Raw genomic sequence first — 26,586 nt, 5'->3', positions numbered from 1 at the left:
TGTAAAGACAAAATATGTAAATCAGAGCTAAAACGCCAGCTCTGATTTGCGCATCTTGCTAAATTGCGGGTTTGAATATTGCAATACTTTCCTATAACAAAATAGACCTGCAGAAAGAAATTACTAATAAAATAGCTTACATATGCATAGTTGTATGCTCTGTATAGAGATTTACCTTAGCTTTGATTGTATATTTCACAATTTATCATTGTTTATTAAACTCTGAAAGCTGAGCGGCTTTGTTAATATTCTGTCCTAGAATGCGGCAAGATGTGCCCTTTTTTTTTTTGAGCACCTCCCCTTTTATTGGTCTCTGCACGGCCCTGTAGATAAGCATAAGTAATTGGTCTAAGGAATCAGGTCGTCTGCAGGTCATTTAGCACCATGTTCTCCACGAACATGCTGTGCGCGAACGGAGAAGGGTGACCATCGTCCGGCCACGTCCCGGCCCAGTCGCGGAAGGCTCTCCTCGCTGACTGGAGTCGGACTGTTTTAACATTCCGTTTAGTGGAGCTCCATCTAGTGCAGGGGTGTCAAACTCAATTTCACCGAGGGCCACTTCAGCATATTGGCCACCCTCAACGGGCCACATTGACGGTACAAATCAGGAGTGCCCAGGTGCAGTCCTCTAGACTGCACTTTTAGATGCATCCCTGCTAAAACACACCCCAGACAAAAGGTTGACTTCCCTCATTAGCAGCAACTCAGTTCTGTAGAGCCTTATAATGAGTAAATGATCCAAGTGTGTTAGAGAAGGAACGCATCTAAAGTTGCAGATGGTAGCTCTGGAAAACTAGACTTGGGCACCCCTAGCATAAAATGTATGAAAATACAATGTTAAAAATAAATTGAACACCTCATATTGTTAAACAACGCTTTGGAGCTTCTGGTTAGGAAGCCCATTCGAAACCTTTGGTTGAAATGGAGCGTTAAATTCAAGTCTCCATTACAGACCAGACATTACCCAGGAGAGCGGCGTTCTGGAGGAGCGCTGCAGACGTAACATCTGTCCGTTTCGGAGAAGCGAAACCACGCAAAAAAAAAAAAAAATCCAGGTGTTACGCGCAGGGTAAAACACTCAGAGTTCAGTTGATCTGTTTGGATCAGACAGATCCAACTGACTGATGAATTAGCGCAGATTTTTCTGCAGATGGGAACCAGGAGGAAGTGCGTTCAGACTCCAGCGGGTGATGCTAATTTAAGTGAAGTCGCTTAAATTAATTTATTAAAAGTTATTGGAGTGGTTTTTGTCACTAAGAGAAAAATGTAGATACATTTATCTGCTTAATTTGTGATGGGATCTGGATTCACGGTGAATATTAACTAAACCGCATAAAATGCGACTAAATAGCCGATGTTAATATGATTGTAATTTCACGGGTAAAAATAGTACAGGACCGAGTTTTTTTATGTTGTCGGTCAAGATAACGGATAACAAAAAAAGTCTAGCACGACCTGCCGCCCTGATACCAACTCACACACATCTTCATTCACAGTCTTACTTGTAAATCGATTTTTCTTTTCTTGGACGTTTTGATGTTAGCTTGTCGACGTCTCAGTTTTATTCGCTGGGAAAATCAATAAGCAGCTTGAGGTGACTCTGCTGCTCTCTAGTGGCGAGAAGCCATACTGTTGGCTGGTGACAATCGGAATGCATTATGGGAGATGTAGTTTGTAGTCAATTCGTGCTCAAAACCTATTTTAAGTCAGTCATGGGGCTATAAAACGCTCGGGGGGCCACATAAAATGACATGGCAGGCCACATGTGGCCCGCGGGCCTTGAGTTTGACCCATGTGATCTAGTGGATGCATAATGTAACTCCAGCCTCTACTGTAGCATCTATTCTATGCGCCTTATAATGCGGTGTCCCTTATATATAAAAAACATTTTATAATAGGCCATTCATTGAAGGTGCACCATATAGTGTGGAAAATACAGTAGTTTAATTGGCCAACCTAAAAAAATAATCAGTTATAATTGTAGTTTACCAATTTGTATTTATGAACAAATGGAGCTCAAACTCAAAAATTAAACTCATAGCATCAGATTGTAGCTGTGGTAAGTATGAACTTTTTCAAAGTAAACTCAGCTCCTTAAAATCTTACATTCAAATGTTAAGCCATTTCAAATATTTTAATTTATGAATGCTGAAACCATTAAATCAAATTTAGCAGCATTGATAAACTCAAACAAATGTTATATGTGGTCTGTGTTAAAATATTAGCATTTATGGGGCCTCTGAAGGCCCATGGGGCCTGATGGAGCTGCTGACTTAATTTGTATTAAACAGAAGTGCTTAATGTTTTAAGTTATTGCTGTGGTAGATTACCTACTGCTGCTATTAGCATCTCTTTACACATGCAAACTGCAGCTCATAACATGCACATTTGATTAAAAACTAAAAAATATTCATTGCCGTGGTACGTCTATCCTCGACATACCACTCCGTTTGAGAATCAAACAGTCTCGAAGCAAACCTTTCACTTCCAATGTTGGTCTTCCTTTATGTGGAGACACTAAGGTAAATGGTAAATTGACCAAACTTGTAAAGCGCTTTTCCAGTCATTTTTGACCACTTCACACTAGAGTCACATTCACCCACACACATTTATACACAGATCAGTAGGCAATTTGGGGTTAAGTGCCTTGCCCAAGGGCACATTGACATGTGGCAGGAGTAGGAATTGAACCTACAACCTTCCAATTGCAAGACGACTACTCTACCCACACAGCCACAGTTGCCCCAGGTATGAATCTGATACTCTGCCCCTCACAGCAGGGTAACCAGAAGTCGTCAACAAGGCCACCTTGGGAATTGCACCCAAGGAAATAGACTGCCAGTAGGCACTCGAGGTTCGTAACCAAAGAGAACAAAAGTTTTCCAAAAGTTAATTACATATTTTATTGTTTCATGTTTGTTTTTCTTAAAAGACAATCAAAACATAAGGAACCACAATAGGAAGGGAAGAGCACAGTACTGAGGCCTACCAGCAGGGGGAGGGTAGTCCAAATGGGAACTGGTTCCTAAAATAAATCACCCCAAGCACTTGTGAACAGGCATTCAATCGTTATGAAATCACAACACCAGCCACTTGTGCGAGTGTCTCCCTGGAGGCCCCTCTCACTACCTTCAGCTCTCAGCCTGGAGACAAAAGGGTGGTGTTAAACAAGCAAATACAAAAAACAGATGCAATTTAAACTTGGCCAAAGACTAAAATGAGGTTACCTCCAACATGACCAATTAAAATCATCAATACTTTAATAGAATAATCTAAGAGAACCCAAGGCTGCTACCTGCAGCAAGGCTGGTGGCCACACAAAATAGAATGCTCCAAAGCAACAAATTCAAACCAAAAAAACCCAAAACTAAGAAACCAAACGAGACAACAAATTAAACACAGCAGTTACAAAAATGAAACAAGTCAACTGATGAAACAAGGTAAACTTAAACAAAAAAAATGAAACCAAGCAGTGTAACAAAACAGCAGGGTCTCCAGCAAGCTGCAGCAGTGTCAGGGCTTAAATTAAATCAAAAGGTTAATGGGTGATTTAGAGAAGATGGTGGAAGGCAGAGGAAACCATTGTCACCTACCAGAGCTGGATGGCTCCACCCCAACCAGAGAATCCTTTCCTGCCCACAGTGGGAGGATCAGCTTGCCAATATGTTCTATATATAAATAACTGTCATTTTTGTATTATGGAGCTGTATGGGTGCAATAAAACAATACATACCCGTTTTACATTAAACTGCACTGGGGAGGGTAAATTGCAATCACATCCCAGTACTAAGCACTAACCACTTCCAGTGGTTTCTAGATTTAAACAACTCAAGTCAAACACTGAAATTGTAGGTCTTATGCAGAAGGAGAAACATTACTTACTGATGTTAGAGTTTTAGACCTACACACTACACAAGCGACCTTCCCAACGACGTGTGACCAAATGCCAGCATAAAGCAACCAGGTGAGAGTCTCCCTTTATACTCTCCACCCATCATGAGGTGATTAGATGCCAGGTGTTTTGAATATTGGGGCAGGCTTCTTCCTGTTACATTTAGTTATAATGTTCTGGTTCAATTGAAAATCCACCTTAGAAAACTGTTTAAGTGTAGAAATGTGGTCATCCGTGTTGACGTTGGAAGAGAGGAGAAAATAAATATATCGCTGTACTTTACTTATTTACTGTATCACGAGCTCACTGTCACTCTGTGTTATGGAGTCACAAGATCAATGTCTAGGATCATGAGCGCCCCCTGCCATGAGGCAAGAAAACTGCCTACCTCACCTCAAATTTGTTCTCTGCCGTTTATGATCGCTCCTCAGCACATGAAACACACAGTTGGTGACAAAAAACACTGTACAACTTTATATAAATAAGTTCATATATTAAATATTTTTAACCATTTTATTAGCAACATACAGAGAGGAGGAACATGCTCCAATCGAATGGCAGCCATCACAGTTAGCGAGAGGTTGTGCAATCCAAGGTGAGGCTCAGCTCGCTGCTGCTCACCGGCTGGACTTCTGAATATTTGAATGGAAATTGCGAAAATTCAGCGATTTTGAAGAAAAAATAATCAAAATTGGTTTAGCTAAATGAAAAATAAATACTTTATAGTACAAACCACAGGGTGAATATATCAATATAAATTATTTTTTTATCATTATATATTATTTCTCCATGATGACAGATGCGGTTTTGACTCACCTGCCTCCCCTGGCCGCATGTCACTGGTTGATATCTAGACCAATATGAGAAAGGTGGAAAGAAAAAGAAAAAAAAAAAAAAAGACATTGACACAAACGTCTTTACTAGATGAGCTACACAATCATAGACGATAAATAAATATCAGGATGTTTAATGCTTTATTACTACCAATATAAAATTACATGAATTAGATTTGCCTAAACATGCCGAGTTACCAAACCAACTACTGTAGTTTACAAATTTCTGCATCCATCTGTGTTTAGCAGTTAGCAGGGTTCTGATTTAAAGCTGCGACCTTTTACCTGACCCTAATCCAAAATCTGTCTTTTGCAAAAACTGGCATCCCTAAATCAGAAAGACATGATACAAAAATAATGACTTGAAGTATTCTGAAATCAGGACTTTTGACAGAATTTTGGTGCAAGTTGTTGAGAACGAGAATCTCAATCGAATCATAATTTGTATTGACACACGGAGCATAAAATCAGCCAAGAAAAGCATTCAGACTTTACTTATTTTATTAACTTTCAGCGCTGAAAGGAGACACTTTACCATTACATCCGAGAAGAGTTTCTAAAAAAGTCTGTGCAGCGTCTGAGGAGAAAGAGGAGGGCAGCTGATTATATGAACTGAAGACACTCCCTGAAATCACACCATGTCTCTGTGGCCTGATAAGTTTCTGTTTCTCGTGAGAAATATGCTTGGTGTCTAACAGAATCAAAAATGTAACTATTTACTATGGGCCCTTTGTCTAACAGCGTGTGACTCTTTCTCGGCCTTGGTAAAGCATCTCAACACATAATAGTAATCATAATGATTTAACTAATTTACTAATCTCAACACCCCCTGTTGGGCTCTAAAAGAGCCCAAAAAGGAGAAAACAAACCCTAGAGTAGACACTGTCCCTTCCGGAAAACATCCCCCGAGGCTTTTACAGATCTTGATATACATTTGATCATTTCAGTCATTGATGTTGTCTTTCATTCATGTCATTTCATTTCATTTCAATTTTGGGGGTAAAAACGGACAGGGCACCCCTATGCCTCTTAGGCGGTGGATCGAAACCACAATGTCCCTCTTACAATCTAATAAAGAACACGTAAAGAAATAAAATTGTTAAAGGATGTTAGAGTGTTAAATTTGGAGGAACATAAGTCAACCCTCCATGGCATGACTGTTTTGTTTTTTGTTTTTTGTAGAAGACAATATTTTTGCAGTTTTCTCAGAGCTTCATCATTTGTAATTACCCATCAATCATAAAGTCGGACCATTACATATTTTCTGGAACCAAATATTATTACCTTTATGTTGCTTGTTATTTATTTATTATTTTTGTATGTTACCTCAGGTCAACGTCATGCCATAGAAGGGTAATGAACTATAAAAGAACAAAGTCTGAAAATTTTAAAAAGAATAAATGTGAAATTTTATGAAAATATAAAATGGGTGAAGTATTAGGAGGATCTAATTGTCATCTTTAAAGTAAAAAAGTATTAAAATTATATTCACTAAGTTGTTAGAGTTAACCAAAATGTAAATTGAATAGAATGTTAGGATGATATTTCAAACTTAATAAAGTGCAAAAATGAATAAAGTGTTAGGTTAATATTTAAAATGAATAGAATGTAAAATGAATAAAAGGTAGATATTACTTAAAACTTAAAAAGTAAAATTAGAAATGTTAAGCTACTATCCTTTAAAGTCAATGAAGCAATAATGAGTAATGAGTAAAACAATGTGTTAGTTTTAATAAACCCAACTTATTGAAATTTCTATGTAATAATTAAAAGTTAATGAACTACAGAAAGGATGCAATGTTAAATGAAATGGTAAGAAAAGCTTAGAAGTCTGAGTATTGAAAGGCACAGAACAATGAACACATTCATAAAACAGCAAACCAATGCAATAAATCAGGATCAAGGGCAGCACAGTCAAAATATACTGATATGAATTAACTGTGATGAGGAAACAAGTAAAAATGCTCTCTAAGTAAAATACAATAATAGTAATAGAATCTAATCATGTCAGTCTCTCTATAGCGAGACCTGTCTACGTCAAATCAGTTTCTGCGTGTGTCCAGATGTAGAGCCGGCGCAGCTCGATAGGAAACCCCGACAGTGCCCAGGAGGCTTCAGTGTGGCGTTTCAGCTTTAACTCGGTCCACCAATCGTGGAAGGCGCCCACAGTCTCACACCCCGGCACACCCAGAAAGGATTGGACTTCATTCTGCAACAGAAAAAACACAACAAAAGGCAAAATCAATGGATTATATAAAGAACATTAAAGTGAAGGAAAAAATGTTGTTTTGTCACTAGATACTAGTACTGCCCTTATACTATAGGAAGCCGGAGTTCAACGGTCGTCTTTCGGTTCTGGGAAACCATCTGATAGGCAGGTGGGGTTCTATTGGTACCGCTGCCCTTCTCTGTGTTGGACGTGATGCAGTGGACAGCAAAGGACCTCAGGCAGGGAACAGCAGCATCCACAGGTGATGAGGAGAGCAAGGAAGGTTCTTTAAGATTGGCCATCATCTGATTAGTAAATATGTAATTTTGTTTTTGTTTTTTATTTAAAGGCTTCTCCTTGAAGCTGAAGATCAAGTTTTTTTTTTATAATAAGCCAATAGAGCATCAATATATCAGTAACATCTGTTATTTCAGTTCTCCTCTTACTAATAGCAAAAGAAATGTTTAAATTAAGTAGGACATTTCAACCTTCAAGAATAACATTGTTTGTTTTAAGTGTTGGCATATTCATAGGATCAGACAAAACCAGAAACCAAACAAAAATCATGTAAAGGATCAGATTATGAAATAAATGTGCAAAACTGCCCACATTCCCGTTTTATCAAAGAAATATCATTTGAAATGTATATAAAATTTATCCCTAATAGAAACTTTACCAGAAATCTTAAACCATATATAAATCTTTTGCTTTTGTTATATTAACGAGATTCAATCAAATAGTCCTCATTTAATGAGAAGTAACCCGCTACACTAAAGGCTTCTAAAATATCATCAATAGTGTGAAAAGTTAATGATCCGTGCCAAATCAAGATCCCTTCCAATATTTTCCATTCATGTAATAAAAGACAACCTTATGTTGTCTCAGACCAAAAACTGTAAATTATGATTATGAGAAATGTTTAGGCATTGGATCAACAATTACACATAGAACTAGATTCTTTTTTATTCTGTCAATCCTTTTGACCCCCTTTAATCAGTTCCATAATTGCTAATTTGTAAATCCCAATTTAGACCAATTTTTATGTGAATCCTCATATTTTCTTCCCATTTTAAACACTCAAAGAATGATTAGCCTGTTTTTTTGTGTGTGTTTTTTTTTTACAAGAATAAAGTTAACCCTGTCACTCCATATTTAACTGACTTATTTTATTCTGATCATGGTTTTAAATCCCATAAGTTCAACAATTTTAACCTTTGAATAATTTGTTCTCTTGAAACCCCTCTATAAAATATTTGTTTAACTGAATTACACTCCTTTGTAGTGTTTATCATATTCATCAATGTTTTTGGCAGTTTTGGGGAGAAGTTTGATACAACTAGATTTATTAAATGATATAATGTTCAGGTTAGACCTTTCTGCATGACTTGGTTGAACAAATGATTTTGAATAGCAAGAGAGAAGCAGCAATCAAACAATTTAAACTCTATTTTGTAGAAATCTGTTTGACACATGATATCATTGTTAATTTTACTGTCTTCAATTCAGAATGTTCAGTATTACTTTATAAACTCATTTCATTAATTAAAACATTTGTGAATTTTGATTTAACCTTTTATATTTTGCTGAAGCCCAAAACTGAAAAATTTCTCAATAGATTAGATTAACTCAGAATTTGCTTGAACAGAGTAATCCCATGCATCTCCCCCTGTTTCTGTATCGGAACACTGTTTAGTGTTTCGGTACAGAAACTCCTAAGAAACCCACGAAAATCATTTAGCCCAAATTTTCTGTCATTGCTAACTGTAACAGTTGGATGTAATTTAACCAGGGTGTTTACACCTCAGTGAAAGAGTTTAACAGTTGATTGAAAATATGTGCAGTAAACCCATAATTTGGTTGAGTAATTTTCCAAAGAGTAGATTTTCCTAAGATTTAAAATGGATTCCAAATAAACTTAAATCATAACTTGAAATAATAGTCCTTATATTTGTAGCCACTGTAATTTTAGCCAACTAGAACTTAAACTATCCTCTTTTGTATTTGAAGTGTGGTCGGATGTGCTTTTGTAAATCAGGAAATTAACAATTTTAAAGTACTTTTATTCTGTTTCAATTGTTGTCCTGGTGGAGGAGAGAAATTAGAGTTATAATCATTCAGGCAAACAAAATATTTCTGCAAACTGCAGAGAGTTCTAACACCCTGCTGCACCGTAAAACTTATTCTGGGGGTCAAGTAGCAGAGGTCAGAGTGCAAAGGCAGTAGATAATGAATTTGCTGTAAATAAACTTAAGGTGAGAAAAAGTGGCATCACACAATTCAAAAATTCTAGAAAAACCTTTAAGAGCTACAAGGTTTTGTTGGCAGCCATTTTGTCTCCAACCTGTAGACTGAGGGAAATCCCAGGACCAACCATGACAACAGACAGGACCGCCTCTGAGTCTCAGTCCAACTTTACATGTGATGTTCCATTTGCCCCATCAGAATCTGTCCAGGGCAGCATTCAGTCCCGCTGTGCAGAACAATCTGGACAAAGTATGTGGCCCCTCTTGTGTGGGAGAGGGAGAGATACAGCAGATGAATCATTGTTTTCAAACCTCCGTCTCACGTCGGGCAGAAGCTGTTGGTCTTTTCTGCCATAGGAGACCCTCAGAAATGACGCCTGGGTCTCGTCCTTTAGCCAGGTGTTTCCTCAGAGATCACAGTCAGACATCCAATGCGAGATCCTGTAAGCTGCACTCCGCCTTCAGGTGACAACAGGAAAAATCAATCCAGCCTCACTGACCTCTGTAGAAGGTGTAAGAATCGTCCAGCAGGTCTTTGCTCTCAGACAGCAGTCCAGAAGAAGATGGCACAATTCATGTGTAGAAAGTGCAAATGTCCAAGTCAGCGTGGCTGGGAACAACGGAGGCCCCTACAAAAACCCGGCCCCTACAGTCCGTCAGACCACAGGAAGCAGAACTGCTAGAGTAAAACACAAAGTAAATTAGGAAAATAAAAGTGTATGCCACCTTTTGCTCACATAATTATAAATTAAATGTCTTTTCTTTAGCTTGTGATGTAGAAGAAGAGTTGTCTCTTTATTTTGTTTCTTTTTTGTTTCAGCCAGGCTCAGGGTCACTGGAGCGGCTCAGATAAGGGCCACTGCCTCAGGCTCTGAGCTCCAAGGAAAGATAAAATAGAAATGCGTTAAGATGATTCACCCTCAGATGTTTCAGAATTAACCGATTGTGGAATCAACTCCTCTCAAAATTAAACTCTCAAAGATCATTAAAAATGTAAACCAAATTTAGTATTTCAGCTACATACACTTTTCAGAAATTGGTTATTCAAATGCAATGTAAAATAATAAATTTAATAGTGTCCAATTCTACACAAAAGCATCTTTGTGAAATTGCCACGCTTTAAGACAACCAGTAAAATCTCCTTAATAATTTTAGGTCAAAAAGAAAACTGTAATCAAATCTATATGAAAGTGTTACCATTATCCTGATATTTTTCAAAACAGCTGAGTGTTGTATTTATGTATAGTTTTCTTTTTAGAATTTAAAAAGTTGTTCACATTTTATCTGAATTTTTGCCCGTGTCCCCTCAGGGGCTCCGTAGAATTTTTATAGTACTTTTAACCAAAGTTTTCTTACTGACAACAATTACATCCAACTGTAACTTTATAAAATTAAAATTAGAGGTGATGCAGGAAATTCATGAATATTTAAATAAACATGGCATAGATATTGATTGAAGCTATTCAATTTTAAATTACCGATTTCAATTTAGTAAGAGCTTCTATATAACTCTGTATTTCAGTCATGCAGGAAGGCACTGTAAGAGCTCATTAAATAATGTCAAATGAATAAATTCATAATTAACCATATCTATAAACCGACTAGGAATTAGAGTCTATTTCTTCTCTGCCCCCTGTTGATATAATTTAAAAATTTGAAAGCAATTTTGCATGTTACTATTCTCCAAAACTAAAATATTCCAGGGTGTCACAAGTTTTCCAAATCTTCTGTCTAGAATTGAAAGTAGACTATAAGATGTTCTAAATGTAAAGATTTATCAGAAATGTTTTATCAGAAATGTTTTATGTTTATAATTTATCATTTCCCCCTTTTGTTTTCTTATGTAAATAGAAAACAAACAAAATATTGTTCAGATTCTCTTCTTTTTTTACATATGTCTAAAATGTCCAACTGAAACTGTACTGCAAAGGCCAAAAGTTTCATTATTTTAAAGAGTTCAGATCAGAATTTGGATTGCTTTCCTAAAAAGCAGTGTCAATGTTCTGTGTGAACCGACAAAAGAAAAATTCATCAATTTAGGCAGAGGAGCAAAAGATGTAGACAAAAATTGTGCAGTACTGTAAGATGTTTTTGCGTTTCAAATCAAATGTTTTGTTGGACTTGAATTTATGTATTAATTCAATCAAAATTTAAGGCACACAAATGTTGTGAGCCATTTGTTGTCCAATCAGTTTGTTTTTACATAATCAATTATTATCATATCCACTTTAAAAGTTTCATGTCCAATTTGTGCCTTTCTACCAAGACACGCATGTGTTTCGAAATTAGCAGTTAGTTCAGTTAGTAAATTAGTTGGTTAGTTGTTAGAAAAAATAAAAACAATAATAATAAAAATAAAAAGAAAAGAGAAAAAAAAAGTCAAACTAAATGAAGCAGTCTTGTAATAAATGCTGTCTGGTCTTAAACCAAAGCTGAAATGTGATTACTCCTTTTCCAACATATTATTTCCCATTTTGAAGAAAGGTAACCGAATTATCTGGATTTAGAATCATAAATTGTCTTTGAGACAAGAATATTTTGTAATGAACCTTAATTGAATCCGGAGCTGTTTCATAATCACCTTTTAATTCATACAAATATTCATATTCATTTTACCAATTCTGTCCTCTTTAGACATTTTAAGGTGACCAAGTTTCACATAAAAAGAAATCCTGTTTTGATAAGATAATGAGGGAGACAAATATTGATTAGTCCATGATAAAGTTCAACTCTGCTATAAACCTCAGTTTCTCAAGTTTCATTAAGTTTAAAGTTTAACCCATCAACAGCTAAGCAAAAATTTCTAGAATTTCAACCCATTAGCTGTCACTTTATTTTGTTTACAATTTCGCCTGTTATGTAATTTCATTCATCCTTCATACAGTTAATTTTACCACATGTGAATATAGTGAATTGTGCAGGATTAGTTTAGTTTCAATAAGTTTTTCCCTTAGTGACATTTATTGCTTCCAGCCAATATTTCCCCAAAGGCTGTTTAACAGGTCGCCTCCTTTCTGCACCAGGTATTCTAGCCACTTTTTTTTGTTGTTTTTCTCTTTCTCCCTTATTTTCATATTCGTCATGCTTTGACAAACAGGTTATTAATGCTTCTATTTGCTCACCGAGCCCAATCCATGGCCCGATGCCCCACTTTGGATCATATTTTTCCTTTTCAAACTCACCCTCCATCTGTTTAGGTTAAAAATTTTGGCTCAAAAATCACCTCTTCTCTCTTTTCTCTGTTTTTTTTTTAGTTTTGCTCGCACGGCGGCGAGGAAATCAAACACAGCAGACAAAGTCAAAATCCTCCCACAGATTATAAGTTCCCAATGTTGACCATGGTTTTAAAACACATTGCAATAAACATAAAAGAGTACATTTAAACACATAACGTCTGCTCAGCGGCAGAGGCTTACACACACAGTTGACAGACACACACACAGCTTTCAGACACACAGAAATGGATCCACGCTTTACAGCTCCTATGATGTCCTCTTTTATCACTTATTTCACTTATTACACTACAGAGGATCAGATCGCAATCAACCTTTATCTTATTCTCTTATCTTTTGTCCTATGGTGGACCCCTCTCAACACTTTTGTGTTTCTTGAGCAAGTCACAGATTGGCTTAACGCGTTCTTTCTAGGGGGCAGAACTCCCCAAGGATAAAACCGACAAAACCTCGCCTTTACCTTCCCCGCGTCCGGGAAAAGCCGGGGACAGCGACCTCCCTCTGCAGTGCCAATCGACCTTTAAACCTAATTCTTCACACCTAAAAACTACTGTTTCTTCACACCTAAAAACTACTGTTTCTTCACACCTAAAAACTACTGTTTCTTCACACCTAAAAACTACTGTTTCTTCACACCTAAAAACTACTGTTTCTTCACACCTAAAAACTACTGTTTCTTCACACCTAAAAACTACTGTTTCTTCACACCTAAAAACTACTGTTTCTTCACACCTAAAAACTACTGTTTCTTTACACCTAAAAACTACTGTTTCTTCACACCTAAAAACTACTGTTACCAACTGTTGAGAACGAGAATCTCAATCGATGAATCATAATTTGTATTGACACACGGAGCATAAAATCAGCCAAGAAAAGCATTCAGACTTTACTTATTTTATTAACTTTCAGCGCTGAAAGGAGACACTTTACCATTACATCCGAGAAGAGTTTCTAAAAAAGTCTGTGCAGCGTCTGAGGAGAAAGAGGAGGGCAGCTGATTATATGAACTGAAGACACTCCCTGAAATCACACCATGTCTCTGTGGCCTGATAAGTTTCTGTTTCTCGTGAGAAATATGCTTGGTGTCTAACAGAATCAAAAATGTAACTATTTACTATGGGCCCTTTGTCTAACAGCGTGTGACTCTTTCTCGGCCTTGGTAAAGCATCTCAACACATAATAGTAATCATAATGATTTAACTAATTTACTAATCTCAACAAAGTCTAGGTCATTCTTGTCACACTCTTCCCTATCATATTTTCTGGCATATGGATAAACTTGTTACTTGGGTGTAAATGTGAGAAGTTGAAGGGGATTTCGTGGAGTTTCAAGGTCTGTCACATATTCAGTGTATGAGTGTTGCTTTTACTACATTGGTGTCCTGAATAGAGCATGCAAATTAGGATCAGTAATGTTTCATAAAGACCAGGCTTTTTACTTCTTCATGATCTCACTATGTCTTAACTTTTTTCATATAAAAAGATTAACTGACAGTCTGGGAATGGAATTTCCCCTAAGTGGCCAAATAATCATTAGATTGGTTAATCAGACATTTATTCAACCACAATCAGTTATTGCAGTCAGTTTTTCATAAAGTGTATCACTTAGCATGCTGGCTCAAAAGCGTCTTCACAATGTGCGAGATGTAGTAATTGCTGCAATATTAAAACTCCAGTTGCATCAGTCGGCTCTAGTGCACATGTGCAGTATTTATTTTCTATGAGAGTGCAATGCTAAGGCTGAGGAATTTCTGTTTGTCCAAAAATAATCTATGGAAATGTAGCTTTCTACACTATTAAATACATTGTGAGGTTGGAGCATTTTAGCATCGAGTCTCCCGGTGACATAAAAAGACAGCAGATATGGATCAGTATATCAGGTTATAGGGAACAGGTTATTCCCTATAACCTGATATGATGTACAAGGTATGCTTGTTCTTACCTCTGTGCAGATGGTCCAGACAAATCAAGATGGGCCAGGTACAATCTTCTATATCACCATTGTGTTTCCTCATGCTTCCTTTTGTATTTGGAAACAAAACCATTTTATGTCCCTTAAACCACAGTGCATCATTTCACTAACGAGTATTTTTATAAAGTAGTGAGATAAATAATAGATTAAAATCGCTGATCAAGCAAAAATACCTCTAAGCAATCTTCTGATCGCTGGCAAGATTTATTGGTCATAAAACCAGATTTCTTTTGAATATGGCAAAAGTCAGAAAATTGAAAATTACTTGTACAAAACCATGGTATTGAGGGTACAAATCGATGCCTAGTTGGTAGGAGATGCCTCATGGTGGAATGCTCCATTCATGCCCATAATTGTTGGGCATGAAACTGTCATGTTTAGTTCCAGTCTCTGAACCCACATGCAAGAACACAATCAGGAGTCAGTGTATTTCAAAACAATAATATGGCTTATTGAAACGGGGAAGGAGAAAGGGAATAAGTGTGGAGCAGGAATCAGGATCGGTACCACCAGAGTAGCCACTGCAGACAAGAGGTTGAGGTTAGGCTTTGATAACCAGGGAGTAACAAATCTTATGACAGAAGCTTACTTTAGAGCTGGGTAAGTTACTTATAGGAGCAGATGGGAACCTGGCGGCGGCGAGGAGAACCAAGGACCGTGGGAGGACCAACAGGTAAGATGGCTGTGTGGAAGGCGACCTGACGGCTGACAATGATCCAGCGACTGAGGAGTCGGAAGGCTTCGGCCACAAGCAGGTACGTACTGCTGCGTCACAGAGGAATCCACAGAGAACACCGGGACCAGGAAAGGAGTGCTCGGGGGAAGGCAACCGATTGGTAATTCCAATGGCGTCGTGAGGAAGCGGACGGGGGGGTTCGCAGGAGTTAGCATTAACTCCGGTCTTGAGCACTGCTGGGAACCTCAGGCAAAACCAAGTAAAACAAACACTCAGGAGATGATGTGTCAGCTTGCTGCCTCTTAAATATCCACAGCATCAGTCCTCCTAATGCGCCACAGGTGTGTCTCTAGGTTCTCCCACTCGCTGCTCCAGGGGCTCTGCTCACAGGCGGCATCTGGTGGGGAAATGTGGAAGCAGCAGGCTTCCCAAAACAGAAAAACAAACCAAAACCAAAAACACAGAATACAACCTGACAGAAACAAAAGGACAAAATGAGCAACACCTTTCCAGAGCTTTATGTGTTTATCATTCTGTTATTGCAAAGAAGTAAAAATATATCCTCATTTACCCAGGACACTTGCATGAAAAGTATTTGTGATTCCTCTTTATTTTTTAGAAATACCCAAAACAGAATAAAGCTGCCAAAGATTGCAATTTGAACGCCTCCACACTTTTCCGGGCAGCATGTGGCCAAATAGCGGTTGTTTAACTCTGGGAAAGTGGTTAATAGACTGACTCCTCAAGTCCATGAATTTTTGGACTTTGATGGGTCATTAGGGATATGGACCCAACTGCTTAAAGGACCGAGTAACTTCTTCTGGGGTCTCCAACATAAAGACACAAATATTTGAATTTGACATTCATCTCCCACAGCGGCAGATGGTAACAGCAAAGTCACTTCATGTGTATGGATGTTCACATTGATATTCAGCTAGCTGGCCTGTGTGTATTATAGTGTGGGTAAGGCGGATGGTATGATCTTAATATTCTTTCTGCTGTGTTTTCCCCTAATTATTTCTCTACTGTTTTCCTCTTCAAGCTCATTCTGGTTTCCATGAGTTTTCATTTTAGGATTCAGTTTCAGAGTTTGTTAAATCATCATGTGTTGGTGGTAATGCCCTGTTGCACGTCTTATATGCATAGTTAAAAAAAGACTTGTGTTTCTATTTCTCTTTGACGTCTTTTGAACATGTAACAAAGTTATGGAAATGTTCTGAATAAATACATATCAGTGTGCAGTTATTTAAGTCATCTTTAATGGGAAAACAAAATTATTAAATTTGAATACTCAGTTATATAATGTATCTCAGAAGCTTTATATGACCATCTTGGTCAGATAGGATATAACTTGGTTAACTTCATTGGATGATAACTTAATTGGATGATATAAAGGATATTTGACTCTTTATCGTAGTTGCATTTTTTGCTTCTGCAACAGACACATGGTTAGACTGAGTTTAATTTTTTTTTATGGTAGGGTTAGTCATTAAAGACAGGGCAGTTCTGTGACATTATCATTTGTTAGTTATCCTGCCTGAATTAGACACAATCAGATTTTGGGATTTTGTAAGTTTACCACTAAAGATGGGACATTCCTGTGCTTTTCCACATCTTAAACAGTCTGGAAATTATCCCAGCCTTTATTGGGACTGAAAGAGACATTTTGACTGTGAGTCACCCATTCTCTGCCTCACAAGGCTAGCAAAACACTCCTGAAGATCTCACAGCTACCAGAGATTAGGAAATATTCGAGTCACTCAGATTTAAATTCTTTAGTAACACACTGTGAGCTGTAAATTTAATACACTTTATTGTGCAATGAATCATGTCTTAAGGTTTTTAGATTGTAGCTATTGAGTGAAATTTTAGCCTTCTTCCCTCTGTGGTGGTGTTTCAGCTCATTATTGCTTACAAAGACGGTTATGAACATTTGCGCTCTTCATAGACATTCAGAAATCAGCCGGCTGCTGTTACATTGTTCACATCTCGTTCGCAGGGTGGATGTTGTAGCGCCTCTGTCAAGCAGTTTGGCAAGAAGGAATTACTGTGCTGCAGTCTCTCCATGCATCACATTAGCATCCTGTTCCAGTTCTGTTCTATTTTTCTACTTCAACATTTTTTCAACAACGTTCCCAAATCCTCAGAAGCTTTTCAAAAACAGCTAAGAATAAGACAACTATATTTTCAATATGACTAACCCTTTTATCTACTGATGCTTGATATATTGGCACTGACATCGGTATTGGTCGATATTAGTCATTTTTAACATATCAGTACTGGTCTTGTAAATGAAACTGGGTTGATATTAACCACCGATACTGGATTTCTTCTGGTTGCCATTTGTTTCTGGACTTTTTTTCCCCAAAGGTGCAATGGTGGAGAAATGTATACAATACTGGAAAAAATATCTGTTATCATCCATGACAGCAATATGAATATTGATATCAGGCCAAATTGTCTCTATGTTTTCAACTTCGGTCAGTCCCACATGTCACTTCCTGAGTCACCTCTTTTGTTTTTTCATTCCTTTTTCTTTTCTGGACTTCCTGAGTTTCCTTTGTCTCTTTTCTCCATTCCTTCTGTTAAATTTTTAGTTTAAATTGTGTGTTTTCTTCCCTCCTCCAGCTCTTTCTGTTCTTATCTAAACAGGCCATGTTCCCATTAGCTTTGCTTGACCTTATTTGAGATGTGTGAAGTGTGGGTTGGTGTGAGTTGCTGTAGAGGAAAAACTGGCAGTGCTCACCGAGAATGATATGCCTGTGTGAAAGCCATTGGACCGTGACTTTACTGTAGGTGAACGAGACCCAGTAACATCAATCATACACTCTCACATACATACACACGCATGCACGCACACACAAACATGCATTCAGTCCCTACCTGCCCTCGTTATTCCCAGCTGAAAGGCTTTTCCTGATTCCCTGTAGAAATAAAGGATCTGTACAGGGAAGGTCAAGGTTATTTAATTGTTGCTCATTCATCTCCATTTTTCCTCACTCTTGGTGTATACACACACACGCACACACACTCTCAATCTTCGCTGCTGGCCCTAGTGTGAAGACCCCTTCACCTTTTATGCCTGTGTGTGTTTGTGTGTATGCTTATCAGTGTGAACGATGCACACTGATAAGTGTGCATCGTTCACAGACAACCCATTGTCTCTGGGTTGTCTGGTTATCCGTCAAAGAGCAGTATCCAGCTGCTATGTTCTGTTTGTTTTATCCGCTAAGAGAGTTTTATGCAGCTTTCCAAGAGGTGCCACAGATAATATAGGCTGTTTTGTCAGAGGACTGTTTGAACTGAAACATAAAGGCTGTGGAAATCAGAAACTGCATGTGGAGCCATGGTAAGGTAATGCCGCTTACTCCTGTTGGTACCAAATACTGTATAGAAATACATAAAATAGCTACTGTGGCAGAGCAGTTTGATGACCGAAAGCTTCCTTTTTCTGGACTAATCTGTTTAATCATTTCTATGGGGATGTCTAGTTCAGATTTCCAATACTCAGAGTATTAAAGAACATTGCATGTAATGTAACATTACATGCAATCTCACATTCTGGTAGTTGGTAGCTTCATAAATCACGGATAATACCCTCAGATTATCTTAGATGACAGGAAATAGAGGATTTTATGGGTGCAAACATTTCTTTAAAATCAGGCAGAAGAAAAATGTGATGAAAAGCACCTTGAATGTATTCACATAGATACATAAACATAAGTTGCAACATATTAAAGCAGAATATTTGACAGATCAACACAGAATACAGGGATCTCCTGCCTATTCGCAGTTCAGTACTCATAAATTCACCCATTCATGGATTTTTCTGTGGAACGTAACTTCAAACTACTTGCGGAAAATTCAGCTGCTCATGGATTCTTTTTTATTTTATTTTGTAGAGCATATCTAAAATATAAGGCTCACTATAAGGTGTAATTCTGAAGTTTAAGGAACAAAAATATGGTTTTCATTGAACATCAATGTTTTAATAATCATCCACATCTGTTTTTTTATGTATATATTTTTATTAGGAGGGAAGGAGATATCACAAGCAAAATTGTAACTATTAATGACACAGTATGCCATATAGTACACAACTTCGTGACATCAATAGAAAAGAACAAAACAAAAGAGGTAAAAAGTATATAGAAGAAAAAAGGCATACAATTTACCTCCTGAGTATTTTTCTTTTTCTTACATGCCTGAACAAGACACATGTACACTAATGAAGAAAAATAAATAAATAAAAACAGAGAAAAAACTAAAGAAGGACAAAAAAGAAAAAACAAGAAAAAGAAATAAGTAAAAAAAAATACATAAGGAAAGGTGTGGGGTGGGGTCAATCCAGAATAAGAGACTGAAGAGTGAAAGGATGTCATGAAAGGGCACCATAAGTTATAAAATTTAGCAGAGTTGCCTTTCACTGAATATCTAATCCTCTCCAATTTTAGAAAAGACATTTTCTAAAATTGGACCCTCTAGCGGTCAGTGTCTTTAAGCCACTGACCGCTAGAGGGTGGTTTAGGTAATTTCCAATGAAAAAGAAGACGGCATCTTGCCAATAAGGAAATAAATGCTAAAATATCCAATTGATTAGAAGTGAACTGTTTGAAATTAACTGGAAGCCCAAATATGGCAACATGGGCAGAGGGTTTAATGACCACTGAAAGTATCTCCCAAAAATTATGGAGTGATGAAGTTACAGCACTGCTTCTCAATTCTGGTCCTCAGGCCCCCCTGCCCTGCATGTTTTAGGTATTTCCCTTCTACCACACACCTGGTTTGAATCTGTGGGTGATTAACAGGCTTCTGCAGTACTTGATGGTCATGCAATCATTTGAATGAGCTGTTCTGGAATAGAGGCACATCTAAAACATGCAGAGCAGGGGGGCGTGAGGACTGGAATTGAGAAACACTGAATTACAGGAAGGTGCATGACATTTGTCAGAAACTGAGAAGAATTGCAACAAACAAGTTTTAGAAAGATGAACCCTGAATAGAACTTTAAACTGTTTAAGAGAAAGTCGAGCACAGATTGAACTTGAATGAATTTTCTTTAGAGCATTATTCCACCAGTCCTCTCCCAAATTTAGACCCAGTTCAAGCTCCCAAGCCGCCTTAACGGGGGCCTGGAAGGGAAACCGGGAAACAGAGCCCTGGCACAATATCTAATTTGAAAGTACTGGAATAGGTGAGAAGGAGGGAGATGAAATTCTAATTAAAGGCCTGTAAAGCTGCAAAAGATACCTTCTTTGTAAAACTCATTAAAACATGTCAGCCCTTTATTACCCCATGACAAAAAGGTTGGATCTGTGAGTGCTGGTCGAAACAAACAATTCTTCATTAAAGGGGCAAGTGTAGTTCTGAGTTAAATTTGAAGTGCCTCCTAAACTGGCACCAAATTTTTAAGTCAGAGCGGATTGTTTGTGAAGCCAGAGGGGTTGGATATAATAGGGGAAGTGAGAAGAGCAATTAGTGAGGATTGGGAGCACAATTGTGCCTCCAACTTGCACCATGGGAAGTCCAAGGATCCAAACCAAAATGACATTTTGTGGGTATGGGCTGCCCAATAATAAAGCTGGAAGTTTGGGAGTGACAATCCACCACTGAATTTGCATCTATGAAGTGTGGATTTGCATATTCTGGGTGATTTTCCACACCATAGGAAGCCAGAGATAACGTGATCCAACATTTAAAAAAAATGTTTTGCCAGAAACAGTGGGAGACAATTGAACAAAAATAGGAATCTGGGTAAAACATTCATTTTAATTGGATTGATTCTACCTATAAATGAGAGAGGTAAACTATTCCATCTTTGGAGGTCCAATTTAATTTTAGAAATTAAAGGCAAAAAATTAGCAGTGAAAAGAGAGCTTAATGATCTTGTTACACTGACACCCAGGTACTTAAAACCAGAGCAGCTCAACTTAAATGGAATGTCAGAGTGTGAAAGCTTTAATGCAGCTGCATTGATAGGATAGCATTCACTTTTAGCAATATTTACTCTATAACCTGAAAAAGATCCAAATCTCTGAAAAGCAAATAAAATTGACGAAATGGAGAGTAGGATTTGAGATGTACAGAAATAGTCACCATAAAGAGAGTTTGAATTCTGTGCCTAATCGGCAAATTCCAGTAAAAATGTTAGAGGACCTTAAAAAAAATTGAGAGAGCCTCTATGGCCAGAGCAAACAATAGAGGGGATAACAGGCATCCCTGTCTAGTGCCAGAGAAAAGTCTGAAAAAACTGGATTGAATACCATTGGTGGAGACACTAGCATGAGGACAAATATAGAAGAGAGGTATCCAAGAATGAATGTACCACGCAGTCCAAATTTCCTTAAAACTGCAAATAAGTAATACCATTCAACTCTGTCGAATGCTTTCTCAGCGTCAACTGAGATCACGACTTCAGGTATTTCAGTGGTGGTTTTAGAGTAAATAATGTTCAGGAGTGTACGGATATTAAAGAATAGTTGCCTCCCCTTTACAAAACCAGTTTGCTCATGTGAAACAATAGTTGGTACTCAGTGGTGGGAAGTAACGAAGTACAAGTACTTCGTTACTGTACTTACGTACAAAGCTAGCTGTACAGAGATACATGTTGCATCTGCGATGAAAAAAAGTTGTCACTCATGCGCTGAATTATTGTGTGGAGGTGTTGACTGAGGTGTTGCAAATATGGGACAACGCTGTGATCAAAGTGCAATATAGTAATATGACATTCAAGAACGATCCGATTCTTCTGGACGGATCTTTACTAAGGTTGATGGGACTGAAGCCTCACTGAGAGCCGTTCTTTGTTCTTGTGTACACTGCAATGTATGTGTGTATATATATATATATATATATATATATATATATATACACACACACAGAATGTATATATATATATATATACACACACACATTTATTTAATTGCCGAATAAGTAAAAGTTGAATGTATGAACACAGAGCATGCTCATTGATTGATTTCGTCTCCTGTCATGGTGGCAAACATGCAGTGGGAGGGAGGACAGTCACGGTGCTCCTTCTGCTTGTTGCGCCGTTGGACAGTGTTCATAGTGTTGTTTACCGTTAATTGCTATGTTTCATGGTTTAATGGTGCAGACAGTTGTGGTTTCTGACATGGGCAATATGGGCAACCGCCCAGGGCATTATTTTTATAGGGATGGCAGGAGACCTCTGCGGATTGTAGCACATCGATGAAAGCAAAACAGAATAAAATGAGTTTTAATTGATACTAGTTAAATATATTTCAGCTCTACATATTTAATATCTAGGTGTTTTTATGGAAATGTGGATCTTTCAGATCAATCTGAGAACCAATTTTGATAGGTGCACTTCATTTTATTGTGTCATGTAGTGCAGGGCGCTGGTCTTGGTCTCGGTTCGGTGGTCTTAACTACAACTCTGCTACGTGGCTCCTTGATTGCATGTCTTCCTCCCCACACCTTTGTTCCATCCCCTTTCAGTTGGATTTCTTTCTTTTGTAATGACTCCTTGTATACCGCATGGAGTATTGGGGATAGCTTGTTCTGGAATTTTAAAAATATTTCAACAGGAAATCCATCTGGACCGGGAGCTTTGTTGCTTTGCATGTTTTTCATGTCAGCAACAATCTACTCCATGGTTAAAGGCAAATCAAGTTCCTTAGCAACATTTGAGTTTATCACAGGGAACCTGAGACTGTCAAGAAACTGATTCATTTCAGTGGGATTAGCAGGAAATTCAGATTTAAACAACAAAGAATAAAATGACTGAAAAACTGAATTAATAGTAGCGGGATCCTGATGCAAAGTGCCTGACAAGTCCATTATCTGTGGGATCATATGCGAAGCTGCCTGACAACGAAGCTAGTGAGTGAGAAGTCGGATAGCCTTATCACCATGTTCATAATAAGTGGAGTGTGATCGTGAGAGAAGTTGCTCCGCATCATTGGTGGTAATAAAAAAATCAAATTCAGTCTGTAAATCAACCCGTTGTTTAAGTAAACTTGATGAGGGGGAAATGGCAATTTGTTGATCCAGATAAGTAATATTAGCGCTAAGTTCTAGCAATTTCGCTTTACGCGTCTTTTTCAAATGGGCGGAATATGAGATAATTTGTCCTTGTAAGAACGCTTTTAGTGATTCCCAAAGTAAAGAATATGAAATTGGATTACTCTCATTCTGATTTATTGCAATAAAATCAAAAATTTGAGCTGCGATAAATGTATTGAACCTTTCATCTGAAATAAGTAAAGGGTTGAATCTCCAAGGTGTGACAACCCGATGTTGAAAAGCAATCTAATGAAAGAGGGGCATGATCAGAAATAACAATAGGGTGATAATTAACAGAACATTTGGAATTAGCTTAATGTCGACAAAAAAATAATCAATAAGAGAGAAAGACCGATGCAAGTGGGAAAAAGAAAATTTCTTGGTTTGGGGATTGTAAAATTTTCTCCAAGGATCAACACATCCATTTTTTGACATGAAATCTGAGAGTGATCTAGACATTAATGAAGGGACCAATCTGTGTGCGTCAGACCGATCTAAATTGGGATCAATGACACAATTCATATCTCCGCCTACTATAAGGAGATTATTATCTAAAGAAGGAAGAGATTCAAATAGCTTATTCATAAAGTTTGAATCATCAAAATTGGGGGCATGTATATTCACTAACAGAATTGGGACATGAAATAAAGTACCAGAGACAATTAGGTATTTGCCATTTTTATCTGATATAATTTTAGAAGCTGAAAACTGAATTGATTTACCAGCTAAAATAGCAAACCCCCCGGCTTTAGAATTGAAATTTGAATGAAATACATCAGAAACCCAAGGACATTTTAGCCTGACCTGATCTTTGGTGCGCATATGGGTTTCCGCTAAAAACACTAGGTCAGCTTTAAGACGTTTCAAATGGGCAAAAATCCTTGCTCTCTTAAGTGGGCTGCCCATACCTTTAATGTTCCAGCTCAAAAATCTCACAGAAGACCCAGTTTGTGGGATATTCACATTATTATCATTAGTAGACATATTTCAAGTCTATTGCAAAAGAAGGGACAAGAAAACTGAATATGGTGTGCCGCCCCCCACCACCACAAAAAAAGGGAGCAAAAGAGAAAAAAAGAAAAACAAAATAATGGCGAGTAAAAAAACAAGAACCCTAATAAAGTGAACAACCACCCCCTGCCACTTCCCTCCCCGCAGCACTTACAACGACCCCATCCCCAAACGATGGAGAACACAGTGCAGACTCCAAAAGGAGTCAGATCCCTAGATTGGATGCTTACGGTTTTTAGCAACGTAGTAGTAGAAAAGCTGCAGTTTGAGCTCCCGCAAGCTCAACAACATTCATCACTATGGGACATCTGGTTGAGACCAAAATATAACGAACTACAAAATGTTAATTACAAAAAGAGAACACAAGCTCAGTGAAGCAAAGAGAATAATAATAATAATCAGTGAATTTAACACGTAGCTCCTTATTCAAAGCTGTGTACCTTTGCAAAGTTCTCTTATGTCTTGAGCGACTTGATGAAGACGCTGGCCTCTTCTGGTGAATTAAACTCCTTCTCCGTACCATTGTGCGTGACCCGAAGTCACGCTGGATAGAGCAGTCCAAAATGGATCCCTGGGATCTCGCAAAGCTGACAGTGGACATCATTAAAGGCAGCGCAGGCACAAGCCGTCCTCGGCGTGAGTCAGGGAAAACAGAGAAGCGTGTGTCTCCAATCATGATCTGCTGCTGGGTCCTAGCTCAGCGCAATATGTCCACACAGTCCAAATGATAGTGCAGGCGAACAACTATAGGACTAGGTTGCTCTCCAGGTTTCGGCTTTGGTTGGAGAGTACGATGGGCACGGTCCACCAAGGGGTCCTTCTCCAACTGAAAAGCCTCCTGAAGCAAAGTGGAAATGGCTGTAGATGAGGTGGAAAAATCCTCTGAAATGCCTATCAGCCGCAAATTGTTGCGACGAGGTCTGGCCTCCAGGTCATCACATTTATTGTCTAATCTTTTCAAATCCGCAGACAGCTTCTCCACCTTAGCCTGTAGGGTAGTGATATCGTCGGTGCATGTAGAGCATGATGTCTCCAACTCGCCCATGTTGCTAGTTAATTCCGACTTCATTGCTAGGAGCTCAGCTTTTATACACGGCAAGTTTTCAGTAAGAGCTGCTTGGAGTTCGGTCTTGAAAATAAGTGCCATTTCAACCCTGAGAGCCGATAGCAGCTTGGACTTAAAGGCCGAGGAAGGAGAACTGTCAGCAAGTTCATCTGGGCAGGAAGGAGAGTCATCACGAGGCGGGGATGTAGCATGAGAAGCAGGCCTCTGTTGCTGTGCAGACGATTTGACTTTTGGAGACCTTTTGGTCGAGAAAAATGCAGAGACTTGAGGCGGGTTATAGTGGACAAAAAAACACACCGAAAAGGAGTAGAAAACTAACAATAATGTGCCTAAAATAGCAATTATTTCTAGTTGTTGCGGGAGCTCAGCTAGACGTGTCCTACGCGGTCATTCGCTCCACCGGAAGTCACATCTGTTTTTGCTTTCTTTTTATTCAAAGTAACTCAGACTCAGGTCAGACCTGTAGAATAACAATAAAAATTAAAGCTCCGCGGAGCCTCAAGCGGCCCTCGCAGCCAAGCGCCGCTCGAGCCTAGCCACCGCGGATGTTCCAGCACCGCCTCCTGCCGGCCACCGCCGACGCTCGCGCGCCGTCCTCCACGCGATCCGCTTCGATGCCTTCGGCAGTGTTCCCTGGCCATGCACCCAAAATCTGGAGCAGATTGGGCCATGTGGCAAGGAGATACAGCTGTTTGATTAACCTAGGGGGCGCAGTGGAGTCAAATTGCAATTAAACTCTATTGGGCTTCTTAGAGGTTCACAAGTGTCACTCATAAAAAGTCTGGTGCAAATCGGATGATGCGTCTGTGAATAAGAGACGATCGTATGCATATGGCGAGGGACAGCCATTTTGCCACTCCCCCACGGGTCTGTAGGCATTGACAGAGTTCATCATCATCTCATGTTATGTCAGTGTGCACAGGGTTGGAATCCATGACACACCAAGATGTTTTAGAGTGTAAAAGTAAGACATACAGTAGAAAAAACAGGTGACTTCCTGTCGGAAGTGGGCGGGGCTAAGGTGATGTCATCAATCGACCACCTAATTGTGATGAGGGCTGGTCTATAATGAGACATAGAAAGTCTGATGCAGCTATGACCTTGGATGTGCATGTTATGTCACTTTAATGTTCTAAGGCGAATAGTCAAAGTTTGGGACTAAGCCACGCACACATCCTTTGACATACAAAACTTCCCGTGATAACTTTCCACCTTTACTTTCTCAACTCTCTGCTGACTGAGATACAGCTGTTTGATTAACTAAGGGGGCGCAGTGGAGTCAAATTACAATAAAACTCAATTGGGCTCCTTAGAGGTTCACAAGTGTCGCTCATAAAAAGTGTGGTGCAAATTGGATGATGCGTTTGTGAATAAGAGAAGATCGTATGCATATGGCGAGGGACAG

Source organism: Poecilia mexicana, unplaced genomic scaffold (genome assembly GCF_051168715.1).
Source record: "Poecilia mexicana isolate PSO_F unplaced genomic scaffold, ASM5116871v1 scaffold_15, whole genome shotgun sequence".
Lineage (NCBI taxonomy): Eukaryota > Metazoa > Chordata > Actinopteri > Cyprinodontiformes > Poeciliidae > Poecilia > Poecilia mexicana.
This window is presented reverse-complemented; position numbering follows the sequence as displayed.